Source organism: Aethalodelphis obliquidens, unplaced genomic scaffold (assembly GCF_003676395.1).
Source record: "Aethalodelphis obliquidens isolate GAN/ISIS:26980383/991018 unplaced genomic scaffold, ASM367639v1 scaffold85, whole genome shotgun sequence".
Classification (NCBI taxonomy): domain Eukaryota; kingdom Metazoa; phylum Chordata; class Mammalia; order Artiodactyla; family Delphinidae; genus Aethalodelphis; species Aethalodelphis obliquidens.
Genome location: NW_020838029.1, coordinates 4545050 through 4560263, shown reverse-complemented (window position 1 = coordinate 4560263; position 15214 = coordinate 4545050). Strand labels below are relative to the sequence as shown.

At 47.9% G+C, this 15214-nt stretch overlaps 1 protein-coding gene across 1 annotated transcript in view; it reads right to left on the bottom strand.

Annotated features, from left to right (window-relative positions):
* STARD8 (StAR related lipid transfer domain containing 8) overlaps positions 1–15214 on the bottom strand; it is a 74955-nt gene that overhangs the window by 43225 nt on the left and 16516 nt on the right. The gene's annotated exons all lie outside the window — the stretch shown is intronic.

Below are 15214 nucleotides of genomic sequence, written 5' to 3'. Positions count from 1 at the left end.
GATTAAGGTATTTGCCCTATCTCCTGCACCTGGCAAAGTCCCACAGATCCTTGTAGCCACTCCTATGAATAGCATAAGCCGTTCCCTTTCCAATTGCTCCTTCAGCTCAGTTTCATCAGCAATAATTCTATATTGAGTCGAGTTATCTGTATGTCTTCCTGTCCAATAAGAGTTTGGAAAAAAAAAAAAGAGTTTGGATCCTCTGAGACCAGGGACTGAGTTTTAGTATTTATGGCATATCCATTGATCAGGAAGGAGCTTGGCTCAGAGTTGGCACTTAGGGAATATTTGTTCAAGGACTGAACGAATGACCCAGAAGCAGCCTTGCCCAAACTCAGTGGTGGCAGAAAGATTTGGGGTCTTCTTTCCCCAACATCACTGGGGTAGAGGAATGTCAAGATGGCTCGGTGACCAAGCATGAAATGCAACCACATTTGGTGAGAGGGGAAGAGAGAGAAGGCCCTTCCACCCTTTCGTGCCCTTTGTGTGGTTGACTCAAACCTGGCACCCTGACCGCAAAGCCATTTGGGCTGATGGGGCATCTACATCTAGCAAGCCACGAAAGCTGGCAGCTCTGGGGTCTGCTCCAGAGAACTGACCTCACTGGCTTCTGTGTTTCCCTCCCAAGGGCCCCATGACTCTGTGCAATTCAGAGGTTCATATGGAAAAAAGCAAAGGGTTTAAATGTCACCCCAGGGAGTTGGGGTTTGCTGCTTTGGGTCTCAAACATTATGCTTCACCCAATTTGCTCTATCCTTCCCATGCTGGCCAAATGCACTCTGTGGACAACTAGAGGGCAGTTTGGGCACAACTCTGGCCTCAAGTCCTAGTTCCACCATTCAGTAGCTGTGTAACCTTTGGCAAGTTATTGAACCTCAGTTTCTTCACCTAGAAAATTGAAATATTTTTTTCTCTGCCCCACAAACCTCGAGATAATGGATCTGAGAGCACTTTTTAAGTGGAAAATGACCAGACGTAGAGAGAATAGCGGTGGAGTGCTGCTCGGAGCAGTGTTCTGCAGCTTTCCAACTGAAGGCAGAAAGATGAAGGATGGAGCCTCAGTCTTTCCCATCTCCACCTGGCTGTGTCTGACTATGGCCCAATCATTAGCCTTTTCTGGGCCTTAGTAAAATGGGAAGGATCATTCCTAGGTCCTTGCAGCCAAGTCTTAGAAGAGCTACTGGATGGGCAGCAACAGTGTGTATGTTCTACAGATTTTATCAGCTCCAGAGAAGGGGCCCTTAAGAACTGCAACTCTCAAAGCAGCCTGGGGTTTGAACTCCAGCTTCAACACTTACTAGAAGACACATCATATCACCTTTCTGGGCCTCAGTTTCCTCACTATTAAAGGGAGACGGTAACACCTACTTCCCGAAACTGTCATGTGACCCAAATGAGAAATCACTGATAAGATGCACTTGTCAGTGGCAAACTCACCCCTTAGCCTTTCGCCTGCCTGGCTACTTCCTTCCTGTCCTTGTGTCATGCAGGCTGCTCAATTTCATGTCTACTAATTCTTTTTGCCTTTATCTGGGAAGTAGTTACAGCACCCACCCACAGCTGCCCCTACTCCCACTCCTGGGCCTTAGCACACACCCCTCACCCTGATGGAACTTGCAGAAAGCCTTCCTCCTCTCCCCATCACCTGGCAAGGTGCAGCACCACCCAACAGGAACATGGACTCTGCAGCCCAGCTCAGGGATCCAGGGCTCGGTCCATTTGAGCAGCTGGCCTGGCCATGAACAAAAGCAGCTTTTGTGTCAGAGAAGGAGTTTGCAGTTTGGCAGCGGTGGTGGGGTGGGTCTGCCTCCTGCATCATCACCCTTGTGTGACTTGCCACGAGGGCTGGCAAGCCATGGCAGTGAACAGGCTTTGTCTGTATCTGTCACTTGGTGTGTTCCTTTAGGATTCCAGGCCACTGTGTGACAGAGTGCCCAAGTAGCTGGGGCCTCCACAGAAGCCCAGCCTGGAGTTGATGGGCCCTCAGAGAGCATCTGCTCCACCCCCTCATTGTACAGATGGAGATCCTGAGGCCTGTGCAGGGAGGGGCAAGCAACTTAGGGCCCTGCACCCAGGTTTTGCCCTTCAGTATTTGCCCCTGACTTGCCCTGCCCTGCAGATTCAGTCACCTTCCAGAGGTCTTACGGGTCTAACTGGCTCAAACTATCAGGTCAGAAGGGATTCCAGAGAAGTCCCACAGTTCTCTAGGAGGAACATTTCTCCTCTGTGTGGTATCCTCAGGTAACCCACGCCAAAGTCTGAAAACAAAAGCTGGCCACGCGCGGGTTCTTAGATAAACAGTGGTGAGTCTTGAACAGAGGGGGGCGTCCACACACATAGCAGTGAAAGGGATGGTGAGCCAGGCTGTCCCTCTGTACTTCCTTGACAACAATGCGTTGGAAGCCAGGCTGCTGTCCTGGAACCCCGAAGGAGAAGGAGCCTGGTGAAAATGTTCTCTCCCGCCAAGAGTTCAATCAGAAGGCCTGAATGGCAGGATTTAGCCCCACATCAGCTGCATCCCCCAGACTGGAGAGCTCAGGGACAGGGACCACGTCCTTGTCAAAACAGAACCCCAAACCCTGTGTAGTGAGAGGCTCCATGAGGACAGGGCCTTGTCTTGTTGTCTTGAAGTCTGGGGTAACCCCAGCCTGATAGGAAGGTCCAGAGGGGCTCTTCACACTCAGGGCCCAGGGGCAGAGCCTCTGGGTCAGGGTCTCCTCCCCTCCTGCTCACCCCTCCTTTCCTGGCTCTTCTCCGCCCAAGCCTGGATGTTCTATGTTCTAGTTTAACCAAGGAGGCTGTTCTCTTTGACCAAGTTACTGTCCCCATGCCTGGTGGTGCCACCCATGCTCCCTTCTGCCTTTGACTTGCTGTATAACCTTTGGGCATGTCACTTGCCCTTTCAAGTCTAATGATATCTTCATCTGAGCATAAAAAGTTAGATGGGCTAGGTCAGCAGGCTTGCAAATTGTGCCTCACAGTGGCTGGGCAGGAGCCTCAAGGCCTACCATGGGGATGTTGGGGGAGGGGAGAACAAGGGAAGGCTGAGCCTGGAGGCTCAGTTCCCATCCCTACCCCACCTTGCTTCAATCAGAGCCATGTTGCTTTTTATCTGTTTTATACATTGAGCTTCCACACAGGATTCGGTTTGGGGGGAAAAAGTCTGCGTCTAAGAAAAAGCAAATGGACTAGACATGTCCTTACACCTGGGCCTCAGTTCCCTTCTGAGTGATCATTGCAGGCCATAAAACAAGTCAAACATTTATAGCAGTGCCCAGCACGTAATGGTGATGACAATAATAGCTACCATTTATTGAGCACCGTATGCTGGGCATCGCTTAAAGGCTGTACCAGGGTCATCTCATTTGCTCCTTCCAAATCTTCTCAAGAAGGCACAATTGATACCTTCATTTTACACATAGGACACTGAGGCACAGAGAAGTTAAGCAACTTGTCCAAGATCACACAGCTAATGGGGAGTACAACTGGGAATCAAATACAAGCATTTTGGCTCTAGTGCCCTCCTTCTTGATCGGTCCAACTATTGGCTCTCCATACATATTTAGTTATTTTTGTCATTCTTATGGTTATTTCCATTGGTATGTTCTCTTACGCTTCATCTGAAAGCTGCTCTGAGTTCACCTCTCAATGTGACTGTGCACCTAAAACCAGACCGTGGCTGTAGAGTGGGTACATTCCTGTTCTGACAGCCAGCCAGGCCAGGCTTCAGGGTGCCCTTGCCCCAAATCTGCAGAGATAAAGCCTATGGTCTGGGGCCACTTCCCCAAACAGTGGGCAGTGGGAAAAGACTGAGTTTGCTAAGAAAATAATGGACTTGAGGATATGGGGAGGGGGAAGGGTAAGCTGTGACAAAGTGAGAGAGTGGCACTGACATATATACACTACCAAACGTAAAATAGATAGCTAGTGGGAAGAAGCCGCATAGCACAGGGAGATCAGCTCGGTGCTTTGTGACCACCTAGAGGGGTGGGATAGGGAGGGTGGGAGGGAGAGAGACGCAAGAGGGAAGAGATAGGGGAACATATGTATATGTATAACTGATTCACTTTGTTATAAAGCAGAAACTAACACAACATTGTAAAGCAATTATACTCCAATAAAGATGTTAAAAAAAAAAAAAAGAAAGAAAAGAAGAACTGGCTCGCATGCTCAGAGCCTAGAAGAAGCCAGGGAGCAGACCGGTGGGAACCTGTAAGGTGGCTGGATGTCCCACAGGTGACAAGGCTCTGCTGACTTGCTCAGTTCAGCCCTTACTGACCCATCACTCTAAATGTCCTCCATTCACCCAGGTCAGCCTTCCTTCTTATATTTCTTCTTTTCTGGCCCCCTCTGTTTTTCTCTTCCTCTCCCTTCCCTCTCCTTGCTCAGCAAGGCTCATAATAACTTGCTAAACCACAACCCTCATATTTCTTATATTTCCACTTACCAGGGAAATTTCTCAGCTGGTCCTGACTGATTATTCTAATTGATCCTCCCACTCTGGCCACATTCATCTCTTCTCGGGCCCCACCCATCTTCCCCAGGCTGGATCCCCTAATTTGAATCCTTCAGCCCAAAGCCTTGCTCCTTCTCCCTACCTGTACTTGGCTGTCAGAGCCACTAACTCCCTGGGTGAGTCCCTTCCCTTTTCTGGGTCTCAGTTTGTCCATCTGTTAAAGGTTGAAGGGGAGCAGTGATTGGACTAAATGATATCCGAGGAGTTTTCTAGCTTTAATTTAATTTGCAACCATTTTATATCTGGTCCATTTAGAAAACTGAATCTTCTTGGCCACTTTCCTCTCTCTCTCTCTCTCTCTCTCTCTCTCTCTCATTTATATCTATGTATATGCACACACACACACACACACACAAATGTGTGTGTGTGTGTGTGTGTTCTGAGAACTCTGAAAACACGCCCCACCTGACAGTCACCTCTTGCCTGTTCCAGACAAATTGTCAGAACTAGGGGCAATGGGGACCCAGCCCCAGATGGACCAAGGTTTCTGTTCTCAAGGTGCTTACAGTCAAATTGCAAAGACAAGCATGGAGATAAATAGAGCATCCCTTAGAGTTTCCAAAATGCTTTCATTTCTTTTGTCTCATTTGGTCCTTGCAACAACCCTGTGAGATAGCAGGAGAGGAACTGTTATCCCATTTTACAGAGCAGAGGACTGAGAGTCAACGAGAAGACAGATTTCACCCTAGCTGATCTGACCGGCAAGTGGAGAGCTGAGACACAAACCCAGGTGTTTAATTTCTAGAGCCAGTGGTCCCTCCAAAGCATCATGCTCTCTCGCATTTTCAATAGCTTTGACAATAGAAGCTTTCTGGAAACTACCGGAAAAACTTCCTAAAGTTGGCTAATTCTTAAAAGTGGGAGTGAGGAGTTATAGGACTTTGGCTCTCCATTTTATATCCAGATATTCAGGTTAAAGTCTCTCCTCAGAGAATGTAGTTTATTTCTAATCCTTATGTGAAGGAAATAGCTCCAACACAGGCAGAACATGATCGGTGCTCTAAGACAGATAAACAGTATGCAGAGGATTTGAAGGGGGGAGGGGACAGTATTTGAACTGACTGTCAAAGAATGGCAAAGGTCTGAACAGATTGAGATGGGTGTGAAGAGTCTCAGAATCCCAGGGACCACAGCAGCTCTCCAGCCCAGCAGCTGTTGCTGACTTCTGCGACAGCAGCCCTGCCTAGAAGGAAATTTTCCTGAACAATTAGGTGCATAGAGTGGACAGGATTTCCTGTTTTCTTTCCTTTCTTCATTTTATATTGTGAGGTACCTGGCCCTGAGTCCCAGCCTTGGGAAACACCTGCTTCACCCACCTGCCCCTCACCTGGAACGTGATCACAAATTGCCCTGGAGATAGGCCAGTCCAGCCAGACCCAGGCAGAAGGAGCCATAGGGACCAGGAGGCAGAAGGGGTCCCAGCCAGGCCTCCCCACACTACTTTTTACTATATTCCAGGATTCAGTATCAAACCATCAGATGATCAGATTGATCACATTTTTGGAAAAACAAGGTCAAACCACTTTCCGATTAAGGGCCATACAACCATAGTGTGTAGGAGATGGAAGGGCCTTAGAGGTCACTCTATTCAATCCCCTCATTTTAATGATGGGGAAGTTGGGGCCCAGAAAGAGAAGATACTTGCCCAAGGTCACAGAGCTGCTAGCCACCAAGCCATCGTGCCTGATTGTAACTTTAGCCCAGCTGATGTGTGACCCTTGCTGTGAGCCAGGCCTCCACAGGGCTCATTGGCAGATATGAGAAAGCAAGCACATCTGGTCTTTGGAGACTGGAAGTATACAGAGGCACATCTGATACCTCCATCACTCTGCCCGAAGCTGCCTATACACACTGTCTCCCTGGAGTGGACCCCAGAGCCATTCAACCTGGGCCTTCCCCATCAGAGAGGCCCAGGGACTCATTCTTGAGGCCTCAGCTCCTGCCTTCTTAATCTCAAGTTACACTTCTGGACTGGAGAAAACATCTCTCCCTTCCCCCACTCTCCTGCTTGGGCTGGTCATGATGGTCACGTTTATAATCATTTAATAACTATTATTTGTGTATTGGCTGGGAGCTTATAGAGCTGTCTCACTCCCACTATCACAGTTAGTTCCCACAACAACCCAGGAATTGGGTGTTTGGATCTTTATTTTCAAACTGAGAAAACTGAGGCTCATAGAGGTGATCACATAGCTGATAAGTGACAGAGTCAGAATTCAGACCCAGAGCTGTCTGAGTTCTTCAGAAACTGAGCCCTTTTCATCAGCCTAAAGCCACCTTTTTCACTGGTTTCTTGGGGAGGATGGATAGGCTGATGGAAGGATGGAGCAAACAGTTCTTGAGTACTCTCTCTGTATTAGGCATGAGGATGCGGAGAGGAATGAGACAAAGTTTCTGCCCTCAGGGAGCCTACCAGTTCAGTGAGTGCTTCTCAAACTTTTGCACCAGAGTACCCCCAAACGACTGAACAGAATGAACTCATTCCCCACACAGCCCCAAAGAGCCGGGGAGCCCATGTAGCCAGCCGTAAGTGAGAAATTTCTTGGAAGTCTCCACTTTTATCCTACAAATTCATGTGAATTTTGCATGCTATTCCGTTACATATATTTATGCTTGTTTTAATTTAAAAATGATGTTTTTCCCCCAGATCTTTTAGGGAGAATGAGCTATTCCATACAGATGCTCTTGGAAACATCTGGGAAGAGGTTCTGCTTACCTCTGGCCCAAGGGGACACAGAGACCCCTTTGAGAAGCAAGAGACAGTAGCACGTTTTTGTGTGGTGAAGGTTAAGATTTTGGTGAAGAGGCTATATGTGTGTGTGCATGCATTCACACATGTGACACATATAGAAGCTCTGTAGAAGCTTCAGAGGTGGCCAGAACTGTTTCTTTTGCAGGACCATGTTTCTTTGGCACCCAGATGATCCGCACTTCTACCCTGTCAACTAGCTGTGAACTAGCCATGTTCCTCAGCCCAGAGACCAGAACTGGAAAGGACACTAGGTGTTCTGGAAGGTTTTTTTTTTTCCAAAAGACCTTTTGCTTTGGCCATTTTGGTAACTGTGTTTGGGAAACAAGATAGCACCCACCTCCCAGCAACAGAGAGCTGAGAGGGGAGAAAGTCAGGCAAATTTACAGCAGCTCATGTGGGGCAATGAAGTAATTAACCTGTGAGAGATACTTAGGGACTGGCAAAGTGCTTCCCTGCTTTTGCTCGTTTTCTCAAGACAAGAAGCATGTACTTTGCAAAGTCTGAATGCTGTTCTGCCATTTGCATGTTCTGTTAATGAATTCATTATTCATTCTGGGTTTTTTGGCTTGGCTTTAAAGGAAGGTTCTAAGTGCCAGCCTACTTTGATGATCCTCAGGGAAACAAGAAAAGGTTCTTGGACCTTCTCTTGGGCCATAGGTTAAAGGGAACAGGGCATCTCTGGGGGCCAGATGTGCTGATAACAGCAGTGAGATCAAAGTATGATCAAAGTGCCACGTGGTAGATGCGGGGGGTGGGGGTTGGTGGCAGGGAGCATTGGAGATTCTGAAACAACTGCCCCTCCCCTCCTTAAGGGTCTCCTTTGGCCATTTTCTTTTTCCAAACCTTGAAGGGTTTTGTATTTTGTTTTTAATAAGGAGGCCATTCCCTTCCCCTGTGGAATGTATTCCCTGAAATATCCTGCTCTAGGGGCACATGGACACAGAGTTGGAAGCCTCTGTTCTCAGGAGCCCTACTTCCTATGTTTTCATTTTTCTTCTTGAAACGTAAACCAAATCAACTCTTTCTGTTTCTGGTTTGGGGATGTGGAGGGTCACACAGCAGGGACCCTCTAGCAAACAGGTCAGAAGGGGCCTCTGAAAGCTGTCCCTTGGCTGCCCTGCCATGGGAGGAGGGCTATAGGAATGGAATTTAGTCCCACGGAAAGAGGAGGAGAACAGCATCCAGGCTGTGATGAGGAAACAGCTCTGCTTGCGATGCCAGTTTGCTCGCCTTTGCCCTTACCTCAGGCTGATGGAAGCCTGTACACCACGGAGCTTTCACCAGCTGAGCTGCTGATCTTCAGCACTTGGGTACTGTCAATTGGGAGTAAGTTTAGGGAAGAGTCATCAGGACTGTGAGAAATTAGGAGTGGGAGCTGTTCATCCTGTGGAAAGACAGATTCTGGGAGAATAGTATACATGAGTGGGGACTTGGGTTCTGGCCTCAGTTTTACTGCTAAGTGCTCTTTGCTGTTTTTCAGATCACCTACCTTCTCTGAGCTTCAGGTTCACCAACTGCAATGGGAGTATTGGACTGTATGAGCTACAAGGTTCCTTCCATCTCAGACTTTGGGAAATTCTAAATGCCATCAGATTAGTCATAGGGGAAGAATGAATAGAACAACTTCATGAGACTCCAAGGGGTGAAAACAAGACCACTGGGTGGAAGTTGTGAGGCAGATTCTGGCTGCATATAGAGAAGAACTTTCGACTGAGTACAGGATGAAAAGGGATGCTTGACGATACCTGGAGAGTTTGGTCTGAGCCTGACTGGGCACATAGCAGGAATGGTATAAAGGGAGCCTGTTAAGCAGGTGAGCACTGGACTAGAGCAGCGGTCTCCAATATCCACTTTTATGTGGCCAACTTCAGTCTCCAAATGAAATCTTTATGGAACTTCCAAGAGGTGAAATAGATTGGTTGAGTGAAGCAACCCCCCCCAAATCTGTCCTCTCCTCACATCTCCCAGTAAGTCTCTGGGGACTCTACAGTTCCTCGGGTCTCAGTTTGTAAGCCATTGATTAATACGAATACGGTCCTTAGGTGCCCTTCTTGCCCTGAGATGTAGGCAACCTCCAAGTTTCAAGGGTTTGGTGGAAACGTGTTTTACATGGATCTGTACCATTGGCTGCAACTGTTAAGCCCCTCAAAGCCCTGTCTCAAGACAATTTGTCATCTGGAGCCAGTGGGGGCTCTGTGTTCATCTGTAATAGCTAGTTCAGAGCTGAAATGATAGGGAAGAAAGTCTGCTGAGAAAGAAGTCACTAGTCTAATCACCAGAAGTTCCTTTGCTACGCCATCAAAAATAAAAGACAGTCCTTGGCAGATTCGTTGTTTATGTGAGGCCCTGTGCTTAGTTCTGGGAATACAGAGGTCAGTCAGATATAGTTATTGTACACGAAGAGCTCATGGTCCATGGAAGATACAGGAAAGAAAAGAAGCAAATGCAGAACTGCATGATGTGTTATAATAGAAATATGGACAAGATGGGCTTGTCCAGAGGACCAGAAGATGGCTTGACAAGCCAAGTAGAAGGACTGGCAAAGACACCCACAGTGGAGAGTCCAATATGAGAGTTCATTGTATGCGTAGGAAATTCTGAGTTGTCCCATGGGGCTCAGAAATGTGGGGATGTGGTGTGAGATGAAGTAAGAAAGATAGGTTATTAACTTGTGAAGAACCTTGATTGCCAACGCAAAAAATCTGGACTTTGACAAAAGGTAGGGAACAATCAAAGTTTTTTGAGCATGACCAAATTTTTCTTTTAAAGAGAGAACTCTGGCAGCAGTATGGGAGGTGGACTAGAAGGGAAAGCATGCTGGCAGGGAGACCAGTTAGGAACTGTAGCAACTATCCATGTCAGAGATGCTAAGGGCCAAGATGCAGGGCTATGGCAGTGTGGGTGGAAAAGAAGGGGCAGATTTGAGAAACATTACAGAGAAGTTTCATGGGCTTGATTTGGTGACTGCATGGTAGCGAATGAGATAGGGAGGAGCCCAAGCGATTTCCATGATTCTTGCTTGAGTGACTGGGTGGATGATGGTACATTAACCAAGCAAGAGAATCCCAGAGAAGGAGAAGGTTTCCAGGAGAATGATGAAGAACTATGCTCTTTAGTGTTGAGTTTGAAGGATTCACATGACCTTCTGGTGGAAGCATCCAATAACGCTTTCCAGACCTGTCATTCCATCTGCAACTCCCATTCCCTCCCCAGCCCCTGGGTAGCTGTCCATGCCACGCAGCCCTTGCTCTGATCTTCTGGATTGGCCCAGGCTGTGAAAATGGCCAACTAAGCTGTGCCTCAGGACATTTGCTTGGCTCGTATCGGTAAGCCTGGACTTGGCTTTCTGTTTTGTACTCCTGACAGCAAGCATCGGGGACCTGGACTTCCCAGCCCATTTTGACCCCAAAGGAAGCTGTTACTCTCCTCCGTGGGTCTGGAAATCCTTCCCCTATCCCAAAGAACATCTTGAAACTGCCCTTTTCACTGACCTTATCCCTGCCTCTCCCTCCTTTCAGCCTGACTCTGGCAGGGACAGGGGGTGGAGGACGACACAGAGTAGAGTGCAAAGGACCTTGGGACCGTCTAGTTCAACCTTCTCATTTTTCATACAAGGAAACTGAGGTCCAGGCAGAGGAGGCAACTAACTCAAGGTCACAGAAGGAGTTAATGTCAGACTTGGGATTAGATCTTAGAATTTTCAACTCACAGTCCAGTGTTTTTTACCTTGGCTGAATTCACTGCAGACCATGGTTGAAAGATTTCCTGTCTCAAATGATAATCAATTCCAGATACCCCCTAAGTCGGTTTTTATACTATTCCAAGTTGCTGGGTAAAATATCTGTCAAATGCTAGATAAGCTATGCCCTGCAAATGTTCTTCATAAAATGGCAAATGTTAAATGGCCAGATCTGTCAAGAATTAGTTACAGTAATGATTTGGTCGTTTTCAAAAGAGAGGAAGTTAATTGAATTATTATTATTCTGATGATTTTCATAGACTCAGTGTTTTGGTCTATTCTCCTCTTGAGCCTTAGAAGTGACGTCTAAGAGCAACTTAAATAAATGCATGTAATAAATGTATTAGTTTCTATTTTTTCCCTTTTAAATTAGTCTCTCTGCCCTCTCAGAACTGGAGGGAGGGGTCTGGGCAACTGATGGACAAAGTCTGGTGCTGAGTCCAAGCCTGCAGCCAGGCTGGAGCCAGTTGGGTTGGGGAGCCAGGGCTCTTGTTACAGGCCAACTATTACCCCACAGGTCGCCTCAGCCACTTCAACAAGAGAGCTTGAAGAGGAGCCCTGAATGGCTCCAGGCAACAAAAGGAGCCTTGTGCACTGGGAGCAAGGGGCCTCAGGGAGGATTTGGTGCAAGGGCAATGGGAGGGAAGGTCAGCAGCCTTCTCACCTCTGTGGACTGCTGGGAAGGGGAGCTAATGAGTTAAACACAAGTGTAGGGTCTGCAAGTCAAGAAGTCGTTGAATTTCAGAGCAGCAAGATACCTTAGAGGTCATTTAGACCAGACTCTTCATACTATAGTTGGGAACAGGAAGGCCCAGAGAGGGGAAGGGGCAGGCCCAAAGTCACACAGCTGGTCAGGGGCAGAGCCAAAACTGGAACCTAGAACTTCTGGTGCTCTACTCAAGTGTTCTCACTTCAATACCTGTGAGGCAGTTCAGAATTGTGGATTTTGTTTGGAGGGAAGGGGCTCCTTTTAGGTTCCAGAACCTATTTCCATCTCAGGAGCAATTCATCCCTAAGTAACACAGCATAAGGAGTATGGAGTGATGCAGGGAGCCCGGGAGCACCTAGTGAGTCTTGGAGTGAGCTCCAAAGGTCTAAAGGCCTTCTTGACCTGCCGGTTTGTGTTACCGCTACCTCTGTGGTTTCCAATGCTGGGTATATATGCATGGGATGGTTTGGAGTGATACACTGATGTTTTGAATTGTGATAGATATATTTTGAATTCAATATGCATTAGGAAAGCTGTAACTAGTACCTCAACCCCTCATTTCATAGATATTTACGGCTTAAAGTGAGGTTATTGTTTAAAATCGGGTTGAGTTAAAGAAACATAATAAGTACATAATGGCACAGGACGAAATAATGGCAAAAATTGTGAAGCTGGTTCACCAATAAGTGAAATTTGGGAAACATTGTGCTAGTGGATTCTTGGGCCATGATAGCAGGACGACCAAAGTTTATTCAGGCTACCCTCCTGGGCCTGGGCAGCATTACATATGTTGAAGCCAGTGGACATTCCTAATGTTCTCCTGTGCAGATGGTGCCAAAGGTTTGCTCTGTCAATGAAACCACTAGGACAAAAGCAGTAGTGTGGCAGAGAACCCTTTGATTGACTAATCTTAATAGGAAGAAGATTACATATGAAAAGCATACTCAATTATCAGCTTTGAGTCAGTGTATTGGCTTCTCCTTGTCTAAAATGTCCCTGGTCAGTCTTCCCCTCCACCACTTCTGCTCTACTCTGGTGGAACTTGTAAGACTGGCATATGAGAACACAACAGGCTCAATGTACAGATAGAACACTGAGAGTTAGAAAGGGGAAGGTTCTTAAGATCATTCAGCCATGAGTCATACAGTCAAGACTGGATCCCAGGTCTCTTGATTCCCAAACAAATGCTTATTCCACCACTGCTCCACATTTCCTGCCCCGCAATTCCTTCTCCATTGCCCCCCCCCCCTTTTTTTTTTCCGCGGTACGCGGGCCTCTCACTGTTGTGGACTCTCCCGTTGCGGAGCACAGGCTCTGGACGTGCAGGCTCAGCGGCCATGGCTCACAGGCCCAGCCGCTCCACGGCACGTGGGATCCCCCCAGGACCGGGGCACGAACCTGCGTCCCCTGCATCGGCAGGCGGACTCTCAACCACTGCGCCACCAGGGAAGCCCCATTGCCCTTTTTGCACACTCCCCTCAATCCTACTCCCAACCCAAATCAGGCATCTATCTACAGCCTCCACTGAAGTCTTGGCTAGTACAGTTCACTTCCTCTAGAGCTTCAAAATTCATCAAGGGCCCAAGAAGCTGGTAACATTGGTCACATCCAAGGGGATTGCTGGGTGGTGGAGAGACAGAAGTGGGGAGATTTTTATTTTCATACCTCCTGAATTTTAAAACAGGTGAAGTCATTAGCTAGTCCAAAAAATCAATAACTGAACAAACCAAGAGTTATCTCCCTCCTTGAGCTGTATCTCAAAAATAATCACATTTGCTCAGCACTTTGATGGGGTTTTATTGTGGTTTTTTTTGCCGTACGCGGGCCTCTCACTGTTGTGGCCCCTCCCGTTGCGGAGCACAGGCTCCGGACCCGCAGACTCAGCGGCCATGGCTCACAGACCCAGCCGCTCCTCTGCATGTGGGATCCTCCCGGACCGGGGCACGAGCCCGTGTCCCCTGCATCGGAGGGCGGACTCTCAACCACTGCGCCACCAGGGAAGCCCGTGCTTTGATGTTTTAATGCTCTACCTCTTGCGATCCATGCAAGACCCCCATGCAATAAGCTCCATTTTACAGATGTGGACACTGGTCCAGAGAGACAAGTTTCATGCCTGGGTCCACGCAGTGAATTGGTTATGAAATTTGGTATACGATCCAGGTCCTTTGATTGTCAGTGCCTCGCTGCTTCCACTGCCATATCCACATAAACTCTTAATTTGTGCCAGATTGTCTTTGGATCAGCCTGAGACAATGTGTTCACACTTGCCCTTAAATAGACATTTTCAAACTTTAACCTAAAGAAGTAGCACAAAAATCAGTCCCAACTCAGTTCTGCAGGTGGCAATCTCTTCTGCCTGACCCTGCCCTCTAAAAGACACTCCTCTTTCCTCTAGAAACCACAGATCACCCGACCACCTGGTGCCCACCCTCCCGGGATTCAGCACTGGCAACTCATCCTGGCACAGACATTCTAATGAGGCAACTTGGCAGTTGCTGAGAGTGCTTTTGTCTCGGGGTGGGGGGGGTCACTATTTCAGGGCCTGAGGGTTTCTTTTTAGCCTTTGCAGCTGGTGTCTCTGAAATGGAGAAGTTTGTCCTTCCCCCAGTATGGGCGGCCCAGAGATCTTGTGCCCCCAGAAGTCTCTATTGCAAAGCAGGAACTGTGCTCAGCAAGAAGCCCTGGAATGGTGACAGGGGAGGCTTGGGAGGGGGTGCGGCACAGAGAAACAGATGTATGCTGTATGCTGATCAAAGCAGTGTTCCTGCTCCAAAATAGGTCCCCTCTCATCTGCTGTCATGGCAATGTAAATAAACACCTCGCCCTGCTGGCTCTTCTTTTTGAGCCGCCACCACCCAAGAACTCAGGGTCCTAGGTGGAAAAGTCCTTGAGGGAGAACCAGATCCCCTCTCTGCCTCCTGCTAAGACTGTGTCCAAACCAGCTCCAACAACTTGGGGAGGTGATCAGGAGCGAGGGCTCGGGTTGTCTCTTCCAACATCTTCGCAAGATGCCTCGCACAGGCGCTTAGCATGCCGCTTCTTAATTGGTGTCTTTCTGTTTCCATGACCCCCCAGCCCTAATTGCTGTCTAGCAGCCATGCTCATTCAAGTCCTGAACTCATCCTGCTGAAAACCTGAAGCCAGTGGAAATGGCTGAGATCGGGCTGAAGCCAGGAGGATGACCTAGATGACCTCAGCAGAGCCTGGTTGATGCCAGGAGTCCAGGCTCTGGCAGCAAATTCATTCCTGGCCAACATCCTTCTTTCTCTTCCTCCCCAAAGACGTCATCCCCCTCTAGAAAACTGTGCCCTCTTCAATGGAAGGGAGTTGCTCCAGAATGCCACCCACTTGTCCACACCCAAGTAGGACACCAGAGGCAGAAGGCAGATAAGCAGTCAGCCCCAAAGAAACTTGTTAGAGAGGAAAGGGAAGGATTTTTCTCTCTCAAGCCTATATATATATATATATATATATATATATATATATATATATATATAT